At 45.7% G+C, this 21,670-nt stretch overlaps 2 long non-coding RNA genes across 4 annotated transcripts in view; one reads left to right on the top strand and one right to left on the bottom strand.

The window, feature by feature from the left end:
- The window catches only part of LOC118551903 (uncharacterized), a 73,147-nt gene extending 61,329 nt beyond the window's left edge, over positions 1-11,818 (top strand). For all 3 annotated transcript variants that reach the window (XR_013444683.1, XR_013444684.1, XR_013444682.1), the window contains one exon: positions 3,168-11,818. This is a non-coding gene — a long non-coding RNA (uncharacterized LOC118551903). The remainder of the gene's footprint in view (positions 1-3,167) is intronic.
- A 5,999-nt stretch (positions 11,819-17,817) lies between these two features.
- Positions 17,818-21,670, bottom strand: part of LOC118543645 (uncharacterized) — a 31,962-nt gene continuing 28,109 nt past the window's right edge. Inside the window, exon 5 of the long non-coding RNA XR_013444824.1 lies at positions 17,818-18,353. This is a non-coding gene — a long non-coding RNA (uncharacterized LOC118543645). The remainder of the gene's footprint in view (positions 18,354-21,670) is intronic.

Here is a 21,670-nt window from a genome sequence, read left to right as displayed (position 1 = left end):
TCACAGGTCCAAGCAGATGTCTCAAATCACCTGGTGGAGGTGGTTCAAGAGTCTTCCATACTAAGATATAAATGGTACATACAGGAATGAACAAAACGCAGCCCAGATGAGGTCTCATAACTCCAAGGAAAGATCTCAGGAGTGTCTCTCTGGCTCCCTGGCATATTTCCCAAGGAGGCAGCCCAGTGAGGTCCCAGATAGAGAGGCTTCCTGGACCACAAATGGGCCTGTTCCCTGTCGGCTCCTCCTGGGTAACTACTAACAAGCAGGGACAGGGTTCAGCTGCCATCCACGCTGAGAGAGACCTTTCCCTTCCCGGGTGTGGTAAGGGATGCTCAGTATAACGGGCAGAGCTTCGTGCAGGGTGGCTGGCTGGCTGTCCCGGCCACCTCAACAAAGGGGTTTGCTCTATTTTTGCTGACTGGTGTACTGTGGCTAATGGCCTCGACATTTTTGGGGGGCCACTGGCAAGACTCAGATTGGCATGTAGAGCAAGCCTCCCTCTGGGGACAAGCCATTGGGGTAGAAGTCAGTTCTGCTCCTAATAAGCTTCTTGTTACTCATGTGGATGCTCACCAGAAAGACCCCCAACGGGGGGGGGGGAACATCACAAACGGGTGGACTGTGCTCGTCAACCACACAGGAAGACTCAAGTGTCCTTTACCCCAGAGCAAGCAGATACGCCTCTAGGATCCACAAGAGAATGGCCGCTGGGAATTCAGTGTAGGGAAGGAAAAATTCTTTCTCTACCCTTCAAGGTCTTTTAGCTGGACTAAATTAAATTTCCATGAGACAGAGTAATAGGGAAAAAAAACAAACAAACAGTGTCATTATGTGGGCACAGAGGCCCAGTAATGAAATTGAGACCTAAAGAAATAAATGACCAAAGCAGGCAGTTTTTATACTTTTTAGACAAAGAGACAATAAACTTGTGAGGAATTGACAGGATAAAGAAAACAGGTGTTTGGGAGCTTTAGTAGGGGATTCTAAGCGGAATTTAGGCTGAGGTAGTAGATTAGGGGGAAAAAAAAAACCCACAAGGTTTGTTTCTACAGTTTTGTCGGCTTCGAAGTCTATCTCTGGTCACAAGGAATTCCCAAGTTAAAAAACTTCTTAGTACAAGGACGGTATTTTTCTCAGGGGAGATTTGTTTCCTGTTTCTTGGGGACAGGACGGTCTGAGTGTCCTTATATTGGCTGTAACTTTTCTTTAAAACTATCAGTATGCCAAAGTGGCACATTTTGGGGTGGCCTGCCCTTGGCCCCGCGTCGGAAACCATCCTGGACGGGGCCACACGCAGGGGCTGCCACTGCTGTTGGAAGAAAACATGGGGGAAAAGCTCCTCGATGTTGGTTCTGACAGTGATTTCTTGGATGTGACACCAAAAGCACATGCAACGAAGCGGAAATAAACGAGTGGGACTACCTCAACCTAAAAAGCTCCTGCACAGCAATGGAAACCATCAACAGAATGAAAAGGAGAAAATAGGGGTGCCTGGGTGGCTCAGTTGGTTAAGCGACTGCCTTCGGCTCAGGTCATGATCCTGGAGTCCCGGGATCGAGTCCCGCATCGGGCTCCCTGCTCAGTGGGGGGTCTGCTTCTCCCTCTGACCCTCTTCCCTCTCGTGCTCTCTGTCTCTCATTCTCTCTCTCTCAAATAAATAAATAAAATCTTTAAAAAAAAAAAAGAAAAGGAGAAAATATTTGCAGGCCATGTATCTGCTAAGAGGTTAATATCTAAAATATATAAGGAACTCTTGTAATTCAACAGGGAGAAAACAAGTAACTGGTTAAAAGATGGGCAAAGGACCTGGGTGGACAGTTTTCCAGAGAAGTCATGCACATAGCGCCACTCCTCATCAGGAAAATGCAAATCAAAAGCACAATGAGATCTCACCTTCTGGGGGAGCAACATTTGCCACCCCAAAATGTGTCTCTTGGCATGAGGATTAATTTAGGCTGATTATTTGTAAGAAACAGAAGACTCAGGAAGTTTTTCTTTTTACCTTTACCACTGCCTGAAAGAACTTAGATAGAGGGCCTCTCCCCGGAAACGAGCCACCATCCTAGATAATGACAGTACAGTGTGGCCACAGGTGTGGTCGGGGGACAGGGAGAAACCTAGCAAAGTCTGTGTGTTAAAATTCCTCTCTGCGTCTTGTTGTTCCTTTATGGCCCAGCCAATATCTGTTTACCAGACATTTATTTTTCATCTTCCTGTGAATGGCTCTCCTGCCCTTTGAAGTCTCAGACCCCTCCCCGCTTCTCAGTTCAGGATGGCATACATAACTTCATTTTGCCTGTCTTTGGAATGTCTTGTGTTTATGGGGATTCCCCACAGGTATATAATTTAATTTGTTTTCCTCCTATGATTCTGTCTTGTGTCATTTTAATTACTCAGCCAACCCGCCAAAAGAACTAAGAGGGGAAGGGGGAAATTTTCCCTTCTCTGACAACCTTACACCTGTTGGGATGGCTACTATCAAAAAGACAGGAGATAACAGGCGCTGGCGAGGATGTGGGGAAAAGGGAAGCCTCATGCACTGTTGGTGGGAATGTAAATCGGTGCAGCCACTGTGGAAAAACAGTGTGGAAGTTCCTCAACATTAAAAATCGAATTACTATGTGATCTAACAATCCCACTTCTGGGTATATATCTGAAGGAAAGGAAATGAGAATCTTGAAGAGATATTTGCACTCCCATGTTCATTGCAGCATTATTCAAATTATTCAAGTAGCCAAAACATGGGAACAACCTAAGGGTCTATAGATGGATGAACAGATAAAGAAATATATATAAACTGTGGGAGAGATATATAATGTGAGATATGTATATAATGTGAGATAGATATATGTATCTATATCTGCTGTCATTTTTGACAACATGGATAAAACCAGAGGGCATTTTGCTAAGTGCAATAAGCCAGACAGAGAAAGCTAAATACTGTATGATCTCATTCATATGTGGAATCAAAAAAAATTAAGTCAAACTCATAGAAACAGAGAGTTGAATGGTGATTGCCAGGGGCTGGGGCTGGAGGAAATCAGATGTTGGTCAAAAGATAAGTTCTGGGGAGCTAATGTTTGGTGTGGTGACCACAGTTAATAATACTGTATTGTGTACTTGACATTTGCTAAGAGAGTCTATCTTTTTCTCTTTTTTTCAAGTTTCAGATATTTATTAATGATTTCGTGTATTTAGAGGGGAGCGATTTCCTGGATAAGTGGAAAATTGTGCAGGTGGCTTCTGGAAGACCTTCATTTTAAGCAGCTTTATAGTGAAACGTTTCATTTAGAAGTCTGGACCTTCTTCAGTTTGCTGCAATCTCCGTTCACTGAGTAGAGCTTGTATTGATTCTTGGGACCCAGTTTGTTCCCGGGTTCTGGATTGAACGAATACCAGGCGCAAGACACACAGCGCTGCTCCAGTACCTCTGGCTCCACGACATAGGAAGAGGGGCATCAAGCTTGGCTGCTTCTTGGAACGTCTCGGAAGATCTGGCAGAGCGTGGTGGCGGCAGAAGCCTAGAGGCTAGAAGGAGGGAACAGATCTGCAAGGAAGAGATTCCGCTAAGAGAACAGATCTTCAGCCTTCTTTCTACACACAGAAAAGGTAACTGTGAGTTGAGGGATGTGTTAAAATTACCTTAATTGTGGTCATTTCACAATGTGTACGTATATCAAATTGTATTGTGCACTTTAAGTATATACAGTTTCATTTGTCAATTAAAAATAAAGCTGGGAAAAAATTACAAATAAACTGTCAAGTAGATCCATTGATGGATGGTTCTTTTGAGTTCAGCTATATCCTTACTGATTTTCTGCCTACTGGATCTGTCAGTTACTGATAGAGGGAGTGTGGAAATCCCTCACGTTAATAGTGGGTTATCTGTTTCTCTCTGCATTTTTATCAGTTCTTGCCTCTTGCATTGTGACGCTTCGTTGTAAAGTGCATATATTTCAAAGATTATTGTGTCTTCTCAGAGAATTGACCCCCCCTTATTATGTAATACCCTCGTTATTCCTGGGAAGTTTCCTTGTTCAAATGCTTTTTGTCTGAAATTAATTATCACTACTCCAGCTTTCGTTTGATTAGTGTCCGCGGCACCCCTCTCCCCGCTCTTTTAATATATGTGTGTTTTTATATTCAAATTGGGTTTCTTATAGACAACATATAGTCTGGTCTTGTTTATCATCTACCCTTACAGTCTCTTCTTTTAATTGGCGTATTTAGACCACTCCCATTTAAAGTGATTGTTGATATAGTTGGATTTGTATCTACCATGTTTGTCAAAATTTTGTATTTGTTGCACTTGTTCTTTGTTTTTTTCTTAATCTTCCTGTTTCTGCCTTCTCTTTTAATTGAGCATTTTTTATTATTCCATTTTCTCTTCTCTCTCAGCGTATCAGTTATATTTCTTTTTAACTTTTTAGTGGTTTCCCTAGACCTAGACTGCACAACATAAATTTACAACTAATCTAGGTCCACCTTCAAACAGCACTGCACCACTGTATGGGCAGTGTGGGTGTAACAGAGAATCCCCAGCTCCCCACTCCCACCCCTTCATAACACTGCTACCGTTTCTTGCACTGACCTATGCGCTATGATCACCCGTACATCGTGGCTGTTATTCCTTTGAACAGTCGTCCTTTAGATTAAATAAGAAAAATAAAATACTGTATTTTAATCTTCATTTATTCCTTCTCTGACACCTCTCCTTTATTTATGTAGATCCAGATTTCTGACCAATACCATGTTCCTTCTCTCTGAAGAGCATCTTTTAACATTGACTGGTGACAAAAATTCTCTCAGTTCTGTAAGTCTGAGTGTTACGGATTGAATTGTGTCCCCCTGCAAAATTCATCTGTCAAAGCCCTAACTCCCTTTAGAAAGGTCATTAATGTCCCCTGTGGCTATAAGGGTGGGGCCTTCCTGCAATTTGACTGGTGTCCTTGTAGGAAGAGGAAGAGACACCAGGATGCACGCGCGCAGAGAGGTAAGGCCATGCGTGAAGATGGCTCTCTCCAAGCCGAGCAGAGAGGCCTCCCAAAAGGCAACACTAAAGCACCGTGATCTTTGACTTTCAGTCTCCCGAAGTGTAAGAAAATCATTTTTTTGTTGTTTAAGTCACCCCGTTTGTGGTATTTTGTTATGGCAGCCCTAGGAAACTACTACACCAAGAAAGTCATTATTTTCCCTTACTTCTGAAGGATGATTTTTCTGGATATAGATTCGGTTGGTGGGTTTTTTCTTTTAACACTTTAAATATTTCATTCTACTCTCTTCTTGCTTGCATGATTTTTGAAGCAAGTCTGATGTAATTCTTACCTTTGTTCCTCTCTAGATAAGGTGTCTTTCTTCTCTGACTTTTTAAAAGATTTTTTCTTTGTCTTTGGCTTTATGCAGTTTGAATATGATATGCCTAGGGGTGTGTGTGTGTGTGTGTGTGTGTGTGTATAGATATATATATATATATATATATATATGTATATTGGCATTTATCCTGCTCGGTGTTCTCTGAGATTCCTAGATTTGTGGTGTGGTTTCTGTCATTAATTTTAGAAAAATCTCAGGTATCATTATGTCAAATAGTTCCTGTTTCTTTCTTTCTTCTGCTTTTGATAGTCTCATGATATATATGCTATACCTTTAGTATAATTGCCCCACAGTTATTAGATATTCTAATTTTTATTATTTTTTTTCTCTTTCAGTTCAGTTTGGGAAGTTTCTGTTGACGGATCTTCAAGTGCTCTGATTCTGTCTCTAGCCCTTTCCAGTCATCTGATGGGTCCATCAGATGATGTATACTTGATTTCTGTTACAGTGGTTTTTTTCTAGTCTTTCCTTTATATTCTTTCTTAGGGTTTCTATCTCTGTTTACATTACCTGTCTGTTCTTGCATGTTGCCCACTTTTCCCACGAAAGCCCTCAGCATATTAATCATACTTATTTTTAATTTCCCTGTCTGATGATTTCAAAATCTCTGCCATATCTGAATCTGGTTCTGACACCTGCTTTGTCTCTTCAGATTGTTTCTTCTTTCCTTTTATCATGCCATGTAGTTTTTTGTTGTTGTTGCTGGAAGCCAGTCGTGAATTATCAGGTATTAGGAAGTAAATAGGCCTTTCGTATGACGTTTATTTTTATCTAAGAGATAGGCTGTATTTACTGTTTTCTGTCTCTGTAGTATCAGAGGATTCAGTTTCCACTAGTGTCTTTGTTTTTGTCCCCCAGCATCTTTCGTTTCCCTAGCAAACACTTCTTCCATAGAATTTGAGCCTTGCAGTTCTTCTTGGCTGTAATCTGTAATCCACTATTGTTAGCCAGGAGCCCTGTTGATGTTTGGTCAGGGCTGGACTGAGGGCACGCATTCTGTAATCCTGGGATTAGGTCTCAGTCTTTTATTGTACCTGTCCCCCTGGGCTGGGACCTTCTCAGGTGTTTCTCTGTTTTTCCCCCCACCTTATGTGAAGAGAGAAGGCTCAGGGGGCCTGGAGTTTGCTCATTTCCCTTACCCCGAGTCCAGTAAGGCTTCTCCCTTGCTGGGTAAGCCTTTGTTGTGGAGAATACTTTTGGCTTCTTTCAAAATAGTTCTTTCTTGCCTCTCCCTGGCCCCACAGGAAGCAATTTTGCTCCGCTCGGTTATCAAGAAAAGCTGTTGAGGATTCTAGGGGCAAACACCATGATTGTGGAGGGGGTGGCTACCTTAGGTGGGGCCCCCCAGGAGTTTCATCTCTCAAGCTAGTCCACAGCTCATTGAAGCTGCCGTTCAAATCCTGGTTCAAGTCCTGGTTGCACTCACCAGCGCTTCCTGTCTCAGGGGTGAGGAGTTGTAGTCCCTGCAATCTGTCATCTCTGTCATCGCTGGTTCCTCTAGGTTTGGGGTGCAGCTGGTCCCATGACCTCAGTACTCTGATGTCTCCACAAAGAGTCATTGATTTTTAATCTGTTCATATTTTTTCTTGTTGTGAAGATGGGAGTGAAGACTTGTAACAAGCCCTTTCCGTGTTGGAGTAGAGTCTTTCCTTTTAGATTTTAGACATTGTTTCTGTTAGCTCTTTGGACATATTAAAATAGCTGATGAAAGGCTTTATCTAGTAATTCCAATGCCTGTGCTTCCTTGGGACAGTTCTATTGATTGCTGTCCCCTCCATACATGGGCCATCCTTTCTTGATTCTCATGTGCCTCATAAAATTTTATTAAAAACTGGACATTTTTGAATATCGTCATGTGGCAACGCTGGGAATGAGATTCCCTTCCTGCCGGGCTTCGTTGTGGCTGCCTGTTGCAGTTCATGTTTATTTAGGACTTCTCTGAATTAATTCCGCAAAGACTCTCTTCGTTATTGTATATAGCCCTTGAAATCTTAGCTCAGTTAGCTCAGTGGTCGGCTAATGGTGGACAGAGATTTCATTGAGTGCCTGGAACAAATAAATCTCGCCCTCGTTTCCGAGAGGCTCAGTGTGTGCATTGCTTTCATCATGCAATCAAACAGTTTACAACTCTGTATTAACCTTCACTAGCCTCAAGGTCAGCCAGAGTTGAGAAGTTACAGGGCCTTCTCACACTTTTCTTGAGCATGTACAGTGCCCTAAGCATGTACTTGGCCTTCTAGATTCCCAGGAATATGTCAGAACTTTTCAGAGCTCCAGTGGACATGTAGTTGCTCAGCCGATTCTTTTCAGTTTTTTGGTTAGTCTGTTATTTCCCTCAAGTGTTATCTATTGCCTTAGGCATCCCCCCCCAAAAAACCCCACTTTCCAATGAATGTGTTTGGCCAGTGCCGTCCAGAAGAGAGCACTGGACGGACTCTTCGTTCGAATAAAGACGAGTCTTTGCAAGAGGGTCTTCCAGTGATCCATGAGGTTCACTAATTAATATTTGGCAAGGATGAGGCTTTAAAAGAGGACCAGTCTGCTCCCTGCTGTACTGCAAACTTGGGCTGTGGTTTTTCAAGGCTCCCACAGAGCTGTGGAGTGGTAGATGGGACTAGGGTAATTTAAAATACCATAAAGTCTGCTGTTCTTGTTGAGATTCAGCTGTTTTTTCTTGAATAAACACTCCTAGGTTGGGAGCATAAAGTAGGGCAGATGTTTTGGAAACCGTTTTTCCAGTAACTCAAACAGTTAAACATAGAGTTACCATATGACCCAGCGATTCAACGCCTGGGTATATACCCCAAGAGCATGGAAACCATATGTTTGCACAAAAATTTTGTGAATATACTCAAAACCACTGAATTACGCACTTTAAAATATGTGAAATATCTCGATATAAGTAAGAATTGAAGTTCTGATACATGGAGGAACCTTGGAAACATGATGCTAAGTGAAAGAAGCCACACAGAGAAGGCCATATATTTTATGATTTCATTTATTAGGAATGTCCGGAATATTGAAGCCCATTGACAGAAAGCATATTAGTGGTTACCAGCGGCTGGGGAATGGGGAACGGTGAGTGACTGCTGATGGGTATGAAGTTTCTTTTAGGGGTGAGGAAAATGTTCTGGAATTAGTGAGGATTGAGGCAAGAATTTGCAAATATACTAGAGACCACTGACTTGTACATTTTAACAGGGTGAACATCATGGTATGTGCATTGTCTCTCAATAGCAATGTTATTTTACAAAAGAAAAAATAATGCTGTGGAGAGTGTAAATCCCTCCATGTATTCAAAAAATACCAACGGACCGGCCACCATTTGATATTTCTAGGGACTAGGGACCAACAATTGAACACAAATTCTTTCCCTTGTAGGCCATATATTCTGGTATTAGACGAAAAGCAATACGGTAGCTTTTTGTAATAGTATCTCTGAATAATATCTTAAGAAGATAAGCACACTCGAGACTATCAAATAATTTGTTTTCCGGCTTCCTAATTGCCTTTCACGTATGATCTAGTCTGTTGTTTCTGCTCATTAGGGTCCCAAAAGCAACAAGTAAACTTTTCTCAAAACAAACACAATGATGAAGCTTTACTCAGAATTGCCAAAGCTTCGAAGGAACCCAGATGTCCTTCAGTAGGTGAATGGATGAATAAGCTGTGGTACACGCAGACAGGGAAATCTTATTTAGCATTAAAAAGAAATGAGCTATCAAACCATGAAAAGACATGGAAGAACCTTAAATGCATTATTACTAAGTGAAAGAAGCCAACTTGAAAAGGCTCCATCCTGTAGGATTCCAACCATAGGATATTCTGGAAAAGACAAAATTATGGAGACGTAAAAAGATCAGTGGTTGCCAAGGGTTGGGGGTCATCCGGGGAGGATGAGTAGGGGGAGCACAGGATTTTTAGGGCAGTGCGACTACTCTGTATGACACCATGATGGTGGCCGCAAGGCAGTATGTGGTTGTTCACATCCATAGAATATACAACAGCAAGAGTCCCCTGGTTACTTCTCCAAACTCCTGTGGAGTCTCTCTCCTCCTCACTCCTGACATCCAGCCACATGGCCTCTTCTGGAAAATGTGAAACCCTCCTAACTCAGGATCTTTGCCCAGAACCTTTCATCTGGCTTGTTCATGTTTATCCTTCAGGTTCAGCTTTCATGTCGGTCTCTTGGAGTAGCCTTTTCTGACCTCACAGCCTAGACCTGAATCCATTGTATTCTCTCCTTGTACCGTGTCCCTTACATGGACGCACTTACCACCATCTGTGTATTTATTCGTTTACGGTCTGGGCCCTCAGCTGGGTGGCCAATTTCCTGAGCGCAAGGAGGGCGTCTGCCTTGAGCACTGATGTATTCCCAGCACATAGCCCAGGGCCCAGCTGGGGTAGGTGCTCAGTTGGCCTGTTGACTGCGTGAATAAATGAATGGATTGTGTGAGGTTGATGTTATTAGCTCAGAGTACTTTAGCCATTTACCTGCTGCCACACAGCTAGCAAGTGGACAGAAATGAAGGAGACCTCAGAAGGATAGTTCCTAGGTGACTCTACCAGCTGGGAAAGTATTTGCTAAGAAAGTGGGGGGGGAGTGGAGGGCATGGAGCGAGCGGGGTAGAAGATTCCAGACCAGTGACTCAGGAAGATGGTCCCAGGTGTGGAGGGGATGGGGTGAGAGTGTGCAAGCTGCGTATTCAGTATTTTACTTCTGTTGAAAAAATATCTTCTGTTTTCATAAAACAGACTGCTGAGACTATCCCTTTCCTGGCTGGGAAGGAAAATAGGAAATACGGCGCTTTTCCTCTAAAACGGCAGATTTTTTGGTTTTCCGGATGGAAGCAGGTTTCATGGGGATCGGGAACCCGCCGCCCAAGGGCTTTCCAGCCTTTCCCGAAGCAGAGCTGAGGGCTGCGGGGCGCAGGACCACTCGCAGGGGGGAAAGTAGGGCTTGGTGACACGGCACCCCCCAAGCTTCATGCTCCCGGGACCCCCATGTCCCAGACGGCCTGCCCTTCACGCCCTCCGGTCTGCCTGTTACTTGGACACCGCGCGCCCCTCCAATCGCAGCCCCCCCATTTCACCCCGCGTCACCCCCACGGGCTTCGCATCCTCCCACCGCCTGGACTAGGCTGCTTGTCATGCTCTCTGCTGGGCAGTGAGAGCCTGTGCTTCCCAGTGAGACTAGTTTTTTTTTTTTTTTTTAAAGATTTTATTTATTTGACAGAGATAGAGAGAGGGAGAGCACAAGCAGGTGGAGTGGCAGGCAGAGGGAGAGGGAGAAGCAGGCTCCCCACTGAGGAAGGAGCCCGATGTGGGACTCGATCCCAGGACCCTGGGATCATGACCTGAGCCGAAGGCAGCCGCTTAACCGACTGAGCCACCCAGGCGCCCCCCCAGTGAGACTAGTTTAAACGGCCCCGTGGCTGTCTGTGAGCGGCAGGCTGGTTATTCTCCTGAATCAGATCTGGGGGGACCTGGCGATCTGGGGGGAGAAGCCGGCGTGGTGTGGAGTAAGGACAGCAGTGGGCATTGTGTTTGCATACATGGCTTTGGTTTCTCTCTGTGGCTTGGATCGTGGGCTGTGTTGTTTCGGCATGTAGTGGTTTTTTGTCCGTCTGCTTGTTAATATATAGGTTAAAAATAGTCTTTCTGGGAGAAGACCCTTATTTTTCTAGAGCGATTTGACACATTTTTGGTGAGATGCATTAACATTCCCTTTTCAAAGGACTGATGGAAAGGGAAGAATGGGAGCAACTTCATATGCCAAAGAAAGCAAATAAGGTGTAAAGTGACTGTTTATCAACATTTAAGTCCCCACGTGCCAGTTTTTTGTTTTTGTTTTTAAGAACTTCACTAGGAATGAAACTGACTAAGTCAAAGAATGTTAAAGCTGGGAGGAACTTGCGAAAAGAAACCAGCTTCTCATTATTATATATATGGAACAGGAGGCCCAGAGAGGGTAAGTGACTTGTCCAAAGTCACGGAGCACTTGAGTGCGGTTGGGGCTGATTTCTAGTCTGGAGCTCAAGTGGGAAGCGGTATCTCTCTGTGAAAGGAAAGTAGTGTGATTTTTAAAGATTTTATTCTATTTTTTGTTAGATGGTTGTTGTAAGAGAAGTTGGGAGAACTTAATGTTTTAATTTACCTGGAGTCCTACCACTTCAAAATGATCATTGTTAGTATTTTTGCTATATTATTTCCCAGACCTCTTAATGTATATGTATCCTGGCAGAAATGCTGTATTTATTAAAATTGGGTCACACTGTGCATACTGCACTGCAATGTAATTCGTAACAGATGCTTATCTATTGTATTGAGTGGATGTACCTTCATTAATTTAATCAGTCCCTTAGGATAGACATATAAGCTTTTTCAGATGTTAAGCTCTTATAAAAGATGCTGCATTAAAGATCCCCGTTTGTACATCTTTTGCTGAAGTCGTGTCTACTTATTGATCTGTGTGAATTTTTGTAGGAATGTAGTGCCGTGGTGTAGGCTGGGTGCGAATTCGGGCTCCGGAATTTACTGTGTGTCCTTTACACACGTCACAACGCTTCTAGGCTCCAATTTCTTCCTCTTTTAAGTGGGATCAATCATACTACTGCTCCGCTGGAGGGGCTGGGAGGATTCAGTGAGATGATACGTGTGAAATCATTAATTAGTGCCCAACACACAGCAGGTCCAAAGTCTGTGTTAGCTGTTGTTACTGCCACAAGATTAGTTCGTTAACATAACCCCCTTCATTTTCTATTACTCTGTAAAAGAGAGTAATCAGAGTTTCTTTTCATAAGGAGGCTTTTAGGTATAAAACTTCAGTAGCTAAATTAATATTTCCTATTTCTCAGTTTCTCCAGAGGACAAATCATAAATTTAAGTGAATCGTGGGCAGTTGAGCTACTCACCGTGTTCTGGTTACGGAGCTTAATGCCAGTCAAAACGGAAAAGCATAGCTTTTCATCGAAGGTTCTTTTTTTTAAGATTTTATTTATTTGACAGAAAGAGCATGAGAGAGCACAAGCAGGCAGAGGGAGAGGGAGAAGCAGGCTTCCCGCAGAGCAGGGAGCCCGATGTGGGGTTCGATCCCAGGACCCTGGGACCATGACCTAGCCGAAGGCAGACGCTTAACGACTGAGCCACCCAGGTGCCCCTCATCGAAGGTTCTTGAGTAAAACTCAGCTGTTCCGTGAAATAAAGCCGCCTCGGACTCTTTGTCCTTCGGAAAGTGCGCCCCCGCCACGGGCTCCGCACTCAGCAGAGAATCTCAGCGCCGTTGCCTGAGATTCTCTCTCTCCCTCTGCCCCTCCCCCTGCTCGCTCTCTCTTAAAAAAAAAAAAAAAAGAGAGAGAGAAACTTAGAAGAGTTTAAATTTTTTTTTTTTAAGATTTTATTTGCAAGAGAGAGAATGAGAGACAGAGAGCACGAGAGGGAGGAGGGTCAGAGGGAGAAGCAGACTCCCCGCTGAGCAGGGAGCCCGATGTGGGACTCGATCCCGGGACTCCAGGATCATGACCTGAGCCGAAGGCAGTCGCTTAACCAACTGAGCCACCCAGGCGCCCCTTAGAAGAATTTATAAATGGAATTAATTAATGACCAAAAAAGATTAATGGATACGTCCAGGATAAAGGTACCCACGTCGCTGATTAATCGACTTCCCTGGTGCCCTCGAAGGCAGGCTTGCTGACACAGCAGGCTCAGCCTCTCTCCCTGCCCTGATTTCTCTTCCGACTCGCTAGCGGAAGAAGGGCCACAGCTGCAAGTCCGGTGAGCGGAACCACTGCGCTCAGCAAGGCAGGGCAGGGCTTGTCTGTGAGCGAGCTGGTGTCCCCGCGCACTGGAAGGACAACACTCGGGCTCCGTACTGAGCGGACGTGCGGGAACTGCCTCCCGAGGAGAACAGCGACTGCACGGGTTTAAACACGGTTTTTATTGAAAATCTTATCAGATTCATCAAAGAGCTTTAAAGCAGGGAAGGCTTAGAATGAAGGAGAGCTATTACTTTTAAACATTAACTGCTAACTCATGCATAGGCTATGTGCAGTTGTTCAGAAAGTAGGTATAGAAAAAAGATGGGCCGTAATTATCCCTGCCCCCTAGAGCCTCCTAAGGGTCGTGAGAGCTTTGTCTCAAATACCATCACTTGCGAGGGGTTGCGGCAAAGCTGATGCTGACGTTTCAGCAAACGCCTTAGACTCAGGCCCGGACGTTCAAAGTATATTTTCTAAAATTAACTCCACAAGGTTGAGCCATCCCACCCTGGCTAAATTTCTTTAAAAAGGGGACGATGAGGAGCGCCTGGGTGGCTCAGATGGTTAAGCCTCTGCCTTCGGCTGGGGTCATGATCCCAGGGTCCTGGGATCGAGCCCCACCACCGGCTCCTGGCTCAGCCGGGAGCCTGCTTCTGCTTCTCCCTCTCCCTCTGCCTCTGCCCCTGCTCATGCTCTCTTCTCTCTGCATATCTGTGTCTCAAATGAATAAATGAAAAAAATCTTTTAAAAAAACAAAAAGGGGACGATGGTAGCGGTGGTTGTGCAGGGAAAAACAGAGTCAGTCACGTACAGTTGTCGGGCACGGGGCCCAGGGTTAGAAGCCATTCTCAGCATTCAGGATAGTTACACATCCCAGGGTACCTGCAAACATCTCTCCAAGAACCATAAAGCCGGCAATCTGGCCTGGCTCTTATTTGACACTTTTCAGTGGGGAACAAGAATTCAGGAAGATAGTTGGGGTGGAGGGGAATATGGAAACTCTCCCTGGTCCACAACACGGGCCCCGTAACGGGCAAACCCGCGCTGTGGCAGGGCGCCTGCAGCCGCGGGAGCGGAGCCCAGCAGACGCCGCATGCCCCACGGCTGCGTCCCGAGTCAGAGGAGGGGCCCCTTGCGCCGTGAGCGTTCTGGAATACACGAAGTAGTGGGCAGCGGGTTACACTTGCACCCTGACGCGGGTTTATTCATAAAAACGTGGAGTACTTGGGACTTTCTCAAGGGGCATCTGGGGTTTCTTGTAGGGTGCATCTGAACACCCAGAGGGCTCCGCTTTCAGCGCGTTCTGGCAAAAACCCAGAGCAAGCAGCCCCCAAGCTAATCGTTTCGTCAGGATCACTAGCCCGGCTCGTGGACTCTGGGTGCGAACGGAACCCAACCAGAGTCCCATCCATTAGTTACCGACTCGCCGGAGGGGAGAGTCGTGCTCAGAGCCCACACGGTGAGGGGGATACCGTCGCTCCGGTGCCGGGGCTGCCAGGGGCCCCGCGCCTTCTCCAGCCCTATCTCTGCGGCTCTCGCCCTGGAGGGGCTTAGGGCGACAGCTCCGCACCGACCCGCGTGCAGCGAGGGCAGGCGGTGAGACGTTCTCCCAACACGTCTCCCAGGGCTCGGGGGAATGGTGGGAAGTTTCATTCCCCACCCCTTCCCCGCCCCCGGCGGGCTGCCACCACCCACCAAAGCCCCTTCCCCAAGGCGGTGCCCCGCGGGAGTCGGGAGGAGTCGGCTAAGCGGCGAGTTAGAAACACCCCCCCCCGGCGCGCGCTCACCCCTCTGCCGGCAAACGCTCCGCCTACCTCGTGGCCACGCCCCGGCAAGTCCCGCCCATCACAGCAGTGATACTGGCTCTTAGCGGCCTGACTCGGGCGACACCGGGAGAGCCGCGGGGTCAGAGCCCGGCCTGAGATAACGTCAGCGGACGGCCTTCCACCGGGAGAGGCGAGGTACGGGACGCCGCCGCTGCTCGCAGGTCGCGGCCCTTCCCCGCGCCCTGCCCGCTCTGCCTTCCGCCCTCCCAGGATCTCAGTGAAGGTAGCAGAAGAGGAGGACCGGGAGGAGGCGGGGTGGGGAGGGCGAGGAGGCCCGGAGCTGGAGCTGTCCTCCTTAGGTTCCGGGGGGGCGGCAGCCCGGGGCCAGGCGGCAGCGCCTCTGCCGCACCCCGTTCAGCCCCCGCAGCTACAGAAGGAAAGCATTTCACACCGCACCCAATACTCCCGCGTGTCCCCGCCCTACGGCGGCTTCTGGAGGTGCGAGCTCTCCAGGGCTTCGGTCGTCTCCGGATCTCTTCCGGAGTCCCCCTGCCCCCCACCTCTTCTTCAGAGCCAAAAGCCACCTAGCGGGCCCAAGGCCACCAGGGCCCCCCCACCCCAGGACTCCGGGGCATCAAGGTAAAAATACGTTCCTGCACTGTTTAAGCCAAGTGCGGGAACACTGGCCCGAAGGCTGTTTTGTAAATCACCTCTCAGCGGAGCCGTGCAGGAGGCACTGTGGAGCAAGTACAGGGTCAGGTCCTACCTCAGTTTAAATTATGGTAATTTTGAAATCACGAGTTACTTTTGCAATGTTGTCTGATGTTTATGGTAAGTACCGCATTAAAGCATGTATCTGGATTACTGATTTCTTTGGCCCCACATTATATTTTGCGTGGGAGGCAAAAGCCATCCCCTAAAGCAAGCCTCAACCTGAGTATTACAGAAAAGTGTCCTGAGAGGAGCGGCATGAAGGGGATAGAAATTTTAAAACAAGCATGAAAATGCCATCCACGTCTCCGAATAGGGGACATCGGCGGTTTTCTCCTCTCAGAAAGGAGCTTGCAATCAGCAGGGGTGTGAGTGCCAGTGACAAGCCACAGTGCATGTCAGCCTGAAAACAGCCGGTGGGCCATTCTAAAACGTGCTTCAGGACTTTTGTCCTGGACATTCTCGTGTCGGGCTTTATTGCTTTTTCCATGATTGGAAAATAAGTTTTGAATCTGGGGGCTTTAAGGGATAGAAAATGGGATCAATTCCAGATTATGGAAATTGTCCATTACCAGTGGAAACATGAGTTCGTAGAGGAAAAAATAGAACAGAACCATTTTTCCTACACCTGTACTGTATTTAATTTTTTTTTTTTTTTTTTGCAATAAAGCTCAACTCCTAACATAGAAATCCTTTGGGGTGGATGGTAGCCCCCCATAAAGGAGTATTTCTGTCTCCCGTGTAGTCATGTTGGGACTCAATCTGACCTGGAAGTACCTACATTAATGCACTGAGGAGCTGGGTTAGAAGAGAGTTCAACTGTACTCAATTATTTAAAATATTTAACACCAAGCAGAACCTCTGAGCTAAAATGAGTGCTTTTGTAAGTATGCTGGTGCTGGTGCAAGGGAGTCACTTGTCCACAGAACACAGGATGGGAGAGCCTCATGTCTGCTCAGTCATGTTGAAACTGATGGAGGAAGAGAGCTGCAAGTCCAGGTCCTCCTCCTCTTGTTTTTAAGCATTTGGTAAAGCAGTGTAGGGAGTGGAACCCCTAAATCTGTCTAAAAAACAAAGCAAAAAAAACCAAAACCAAAACAAACAATGGATAAACTTCCACTGACCTAAAAAGAGTGAAAATGCGAGTTCTGATATGGAGATTGCAGATACCACACAAGTTCAATGTTAGCAAACTACCAAAGGTGTTAAGTGAATATTCTCTTGAGGATTTTCTACCGCTGAGGATTTCTTCCCTTTTGGCAGTACAATTACGAACAGGTGGGTGTTGTGGACTTTGGTGGGCGGCTGTCAATTCACGGTAGACTTGTACCTGTGTTAATGTGAAGTACTTTCTCATTTTCTCAAGCAGTGTTGACTTATTTGTAGGCCATGGGATCAAACGGTGCTTACCTGAGAAGATAAAGAAGTTGTACCAGAGCACCGGCAGGGGAGAATCAGGACGACCTTATTTACTAGCTTTGCTGCAGAGCGTGTGTGAACGCACTGTGGGAGACAGGCTGCCCATCTAGCGGTGAGGCAGTGGGGCTGAAAAGCAGCTCGACAAAGCAGCCCACCGACGGCTGGCCACCGAAGGCCACAGCTGGGCTCACCAGTCAGGTGTGGCCAGGACGTGGGGGGCCCAGGCCTCTCTGCTTTCTCAAACAGGCAAAGCAAACTCGGAGGAAAAGAACAAGTCTGGTGACTTGCTTTCACTGGAGTTACACAGTGGTCCCTTACTGGGGTTCTGAAAGGAGAAAGAGCCACAAGAAACAAAAAGGAAAGAAAATGTTCTCATCCTTCAAACTCTACAGCATGAACTCCAAGAGACTCAATATATGCTTTTCCCTCTCTCTCTTGCAAATATAATAGACCCGTTTTATGAAGCAGTATTGGGAACAGGGACCTACTATTGGCCCAGATGACAGCCCACTGTGGGCTCTGGCTGCTGCTGGAGATTTGACCACCGGTACATTCGAATCTCCCACGGATGAGCTCTATTACAGCGGCCTTCTTTAAGGTTATATACTCATGCAGAGGAAGGATCCTAGATTCTGAATCTGAGAGCAAAATCGAGGAGTCAGGCAGGAAGAGGAGGCCCACAGTGTCACAATTTATAGTTTGAAAAGTTCCAGAAGGATTAAACAGGATGTAAATTCTGTTAATTAGGATGCCAAATGCTGAGTGGAAAGTGAGGTCAATTGACATGGTTGTTTTGTTTTTAAAATTAATTTTATTGAGGCATAACAACAGATAACAGTTTCAGGCGTACAACATAATGATCTGTATAACACTGCAAAATGATTGTAAGTCTAGTTAACATCTGACATCAGTTACAAATTTTTTTTCTTGTGCTGAGAGCTTTAAGATCTCTCTTAGCAACTTTCAAATATGCAATACAGTATTAACTAGTCATCATGCTGTACATTATATCCCCATGACTTATTTTATAACCAAAGTTTGTACCTTTTGACCCTCTTCACACATATCTCCCACCTCCCCCCACCTCTAGCAAATGCCAATCCATTCTTTATCTATAAACTTGATTTCTTGTTTTTTTTTTTTTTTTGAAGATTTATTTGAGAGAGGGGCGCCTGGGTGGCTCAGTCGTTAAGCGTCTGCCTTCGGCTCAGGTCATGGTCCCAGGGTCCTGGGATCGAGCCCCGCATCGGGCTCCCTGCTCCACGGGAGGCCTCCTTCTCCCTCTCCCACTCCCCCTGCTTGTGTTCCATCTCTCGCTGTGTCTCTGTCAAATAAATAAATAAAATCTTTAAAAAAAGATTTATTTGAGAGACAAAGCACAAGCATGAACAGGGGGAGGGGCAGAAGGAGAGGGAGAGAGAAGCCTCAAGCGGACTCCCCATTGATTGCAGAGCCCGATGCAGGGCTCGATCCCAGGAACCTGAGCCGAAATCAAGAGTCGGCCATAACCGGCTGAGCCACCCAGGCACCCCTTGGTTTTTTTAGATTCCATATGTAAGATCATACCATATTTGTCTTTCTCTGTCTGACTTACTTAATTTAGCACAATGCCCTGGAGGTCCATCCATAACAGGCAAGGCTGGGTAGGGAGAGACAGGTAGGGGGCTACATGACTAGGCTCACAGAAATCCCAGATGTGGAGAAATGCTGAGGCGTACAAAACCAGGGATAAGGGTTATTGTTGGGGGTGAGTTAAGATGGCAGAGGAGTAGGGGATCCTAAGTTCACCTGGTCCCTGGAATTCAGCTAGTTATCAAATCATTCTGAACACCTGCAAAAATCAACTGGGGATCTGAGAAAAGAAATGCTGCAATTCTACAAATAGACAAGCAACCACTTTTTGGAAGGTAGGAGGTGCTGAGCCCTGAATCTGGGGCAGTATATGAGAGGATAGGCAGAGGGGAGGGAGCTTTCTTAAGGAGACCAGTGCAAAATATCATAAGCAGTGGAGCACAAAATCAGAGCATTTAGAAGTCTGCTATGGTGGGGGACGTCCCTGGCTTAAAGGTGCTCAGGTGGTGAAGTGGGGTGGAATCCCAGGTGGAACAGCATGGTCTCAGGATTCCCGGGGTCACAAGAAGAACGGGGGTGCGTGAGTGCAGCAGAGTTCCCAGGCATCAGAGCGGGGAAGCTGGCTGCAAACAGCGGGTCTAGGCGGCGGCTTTCTGCTCAGTGTCACCATAAACCGAGAACTGCTGCCCAGTCGCGTGACCGCTCTCTGGGTAGGGGCCCAGCAAAAGGCAGAAGCGTGGAGAGACCCCCCCCCCCCCCGGGAGAAATGGTGCAGGTCTGCGCTGCATGAATCTGTAGTTTGGAGACTTTAAACTAGGTCACGTGCCTGAGATAAAAATGCTCGGTCACAGGCTGGGTGAACGGAGTGCAGTCGGAAACCGGGGAGACAAGAGTGATTCTGTGAGGGTGCACTGAGGAATGGGGGGTGCGGACCCTCAGCTCCAGGGCTGGAAAGCGGGACGCCGCCATATTCACCCCCCCCCCCACCACGGGCGCTGAAAGCCTGCAGGCAAACAGCTGCACATAGTGCAATTCGGAGCCGCTTACACTGAGACCCGCCCCTAGCAAGGGGGGCGCAGGTCCACTCAGGCAAGGACACCTGAGAATCAGCGCAACAGGCCCCTCCCCCAGAAGACCGGCAGGAACTTCCGGCTAATACCAAGTTTACCCATCAGAGACTGGAAAACTTCAGCTCTCAGGGAAAACAGTGTATAGCATTTATGGTTTTTTTCTTATTATTCTTTAGTCTTTCAGTTTTATATTTTTCCTTTTCAGCTATTATTTTTTTAGTTCTTTATTATTTTTAGTTTTTATTTTTATTTAGTATTTATTTTTAAAATGTACTTTATATATACTTTTATTATATATTTATTTCATTGTATTTTATTTTTGTACATTTATAAGTTTTTCTTTTTTTCTTATTTTGGGATCTAGTTTCTTTTAACAAATAGACCAAAATACACCCAGGATCTAGTTTATTATTCTGTTCTGTTTTACTTCTTGTTTGATTTTTTTCTTATTTTGTTTTGTTTGTGTTTTCTTCTGGTTTGTTTTGTTTGTTTTTTTCTGGTGTTGTTCTTATTTTTGTCTTTTCTCTTTCTCCTATTCTTTTCTGGACATAATGACAAGACAGAGAAACTCACCCTAAAAGAAAGAACAAGAGGAAATACTCACTGCCAGGGATTTAATCAATATGGATATAAGTAAGATGTTGGAACTAGAATTGAAAACAACGATTATAAAGGTACTAGCTGGGCCTGAAAACAGCACAGAAGACACTAGAAAATCCCTTATGGTAGAAATAAAAGAACTAAAATCTAATCAGGCTGAAATTAAAAATGCTATTACTGAGATGTAGTCAAAAAGGGAGGCTCTAACAGCAAGGATAAATGGGGCAGAAGAGAGAGTCAGTGATACAGAAGACAAAATGATGGAAAATAAAGTACCTGAGAAAAAGAAAAACAACTACTGGATCATGAAGGGAGACTTCAAGAAACCAGCGACAGCATAAAGCAAAATAATATCTGGATATAGGGGACCCAGAGAATGAAGAGGGGGAGGCATAAGGTTTATTTGAACAAATTATAGTTGAGAACTTCCCTAATCTGGAGAATGAAACAGGCATTCAAATCCAGGAGGCACAGAGAAACCCCTTCAAAATCAATAAAAATACGTCAACACCCCAACATATAATACTGAAGCTTGCAAATTTCAGAGATAAAGAGAAAATCCTGAAAGCAGCTCGGGACAAGAGGTCTGTAACCTACAAGGGCAGAAACATGAGGCTGGCAGCAGACCTGTCCACAGAGACCTGGCAGGCCAGAAAGAACTGGCTTGATATATTCAAGGTGCTAAATGGGAAAAGTATGCAGCCAAGGATACTTTATCCAGCGAGGCTGTCATTCAAAATAGGAGAGTTTCCAGGACAAACAATAACTAAAGGAATTCATGAACACTAAACCAGCCCTGTAAGAAATATTAAAGGGGATCCTTTGAAGAGAGAGCCCAAAAGTAACAAAGACCAGAAAGGAACAGAGACAATCTACAGAAACAGCAACTTTACAGTAATACAATGGCTCTAAATTCATATCTTTCAATAATTACTCTGAATGTAAATGGGCTAAATGCTCCAACCAAAAGATAAAGGGTATCAGACTGGATACAAAACAAGACCCAGGGGCACCTGGGTGGCTCAGTTGTTTAAACACCTGCCTTTGGCTCCATGATCTCTGGGTCCTGGGATTGAGCCCCACATGGGGGGGGTCCCCCTGCTCAGTGGGGAGTCTGCTTCTACCTCTCCTTCTGGCCCTTCCCCCTCATCCCACTCTCTGTCAAGTAAGTAAAGTCTTAAAAAATAAGACCCATCAATAAGCGGTCTACAAGAGACTCATTTTAAACCCAAGGACACCTCCAGATTAAAAGTGAGGGGGTGAAGAACCATTTACCATGCTAATGGACATCAAAAGAAAGCTGGGGTAGCAATCCTTATATCAGACAAACTAGATTTTAAACCAAAGACTGTAATAACAGATGCAGGAGGACACTATATCATAATAAAAGGGTCTATCC

This window comes from Halichoerus grypus, chromosome X (genome assembly GCF_964656455.1).
Source record: "Halichoerus grypus chromosome X, mHalGry1.hap1.1, whole genome shotgun sequence".
NCBI classification, from domain to species: domain Eukaryota; kingdom Metazoa; phylum Chordata; class Mammalia; order Carnivora; family Phocidae; genus Halichoerus; species Halichoerus grypus.
The sequence above is the reverse complement of the archived record's forward strand: the minus strand, read 5'-3'. Positions and strand labels throughout refer to the sequence as shown.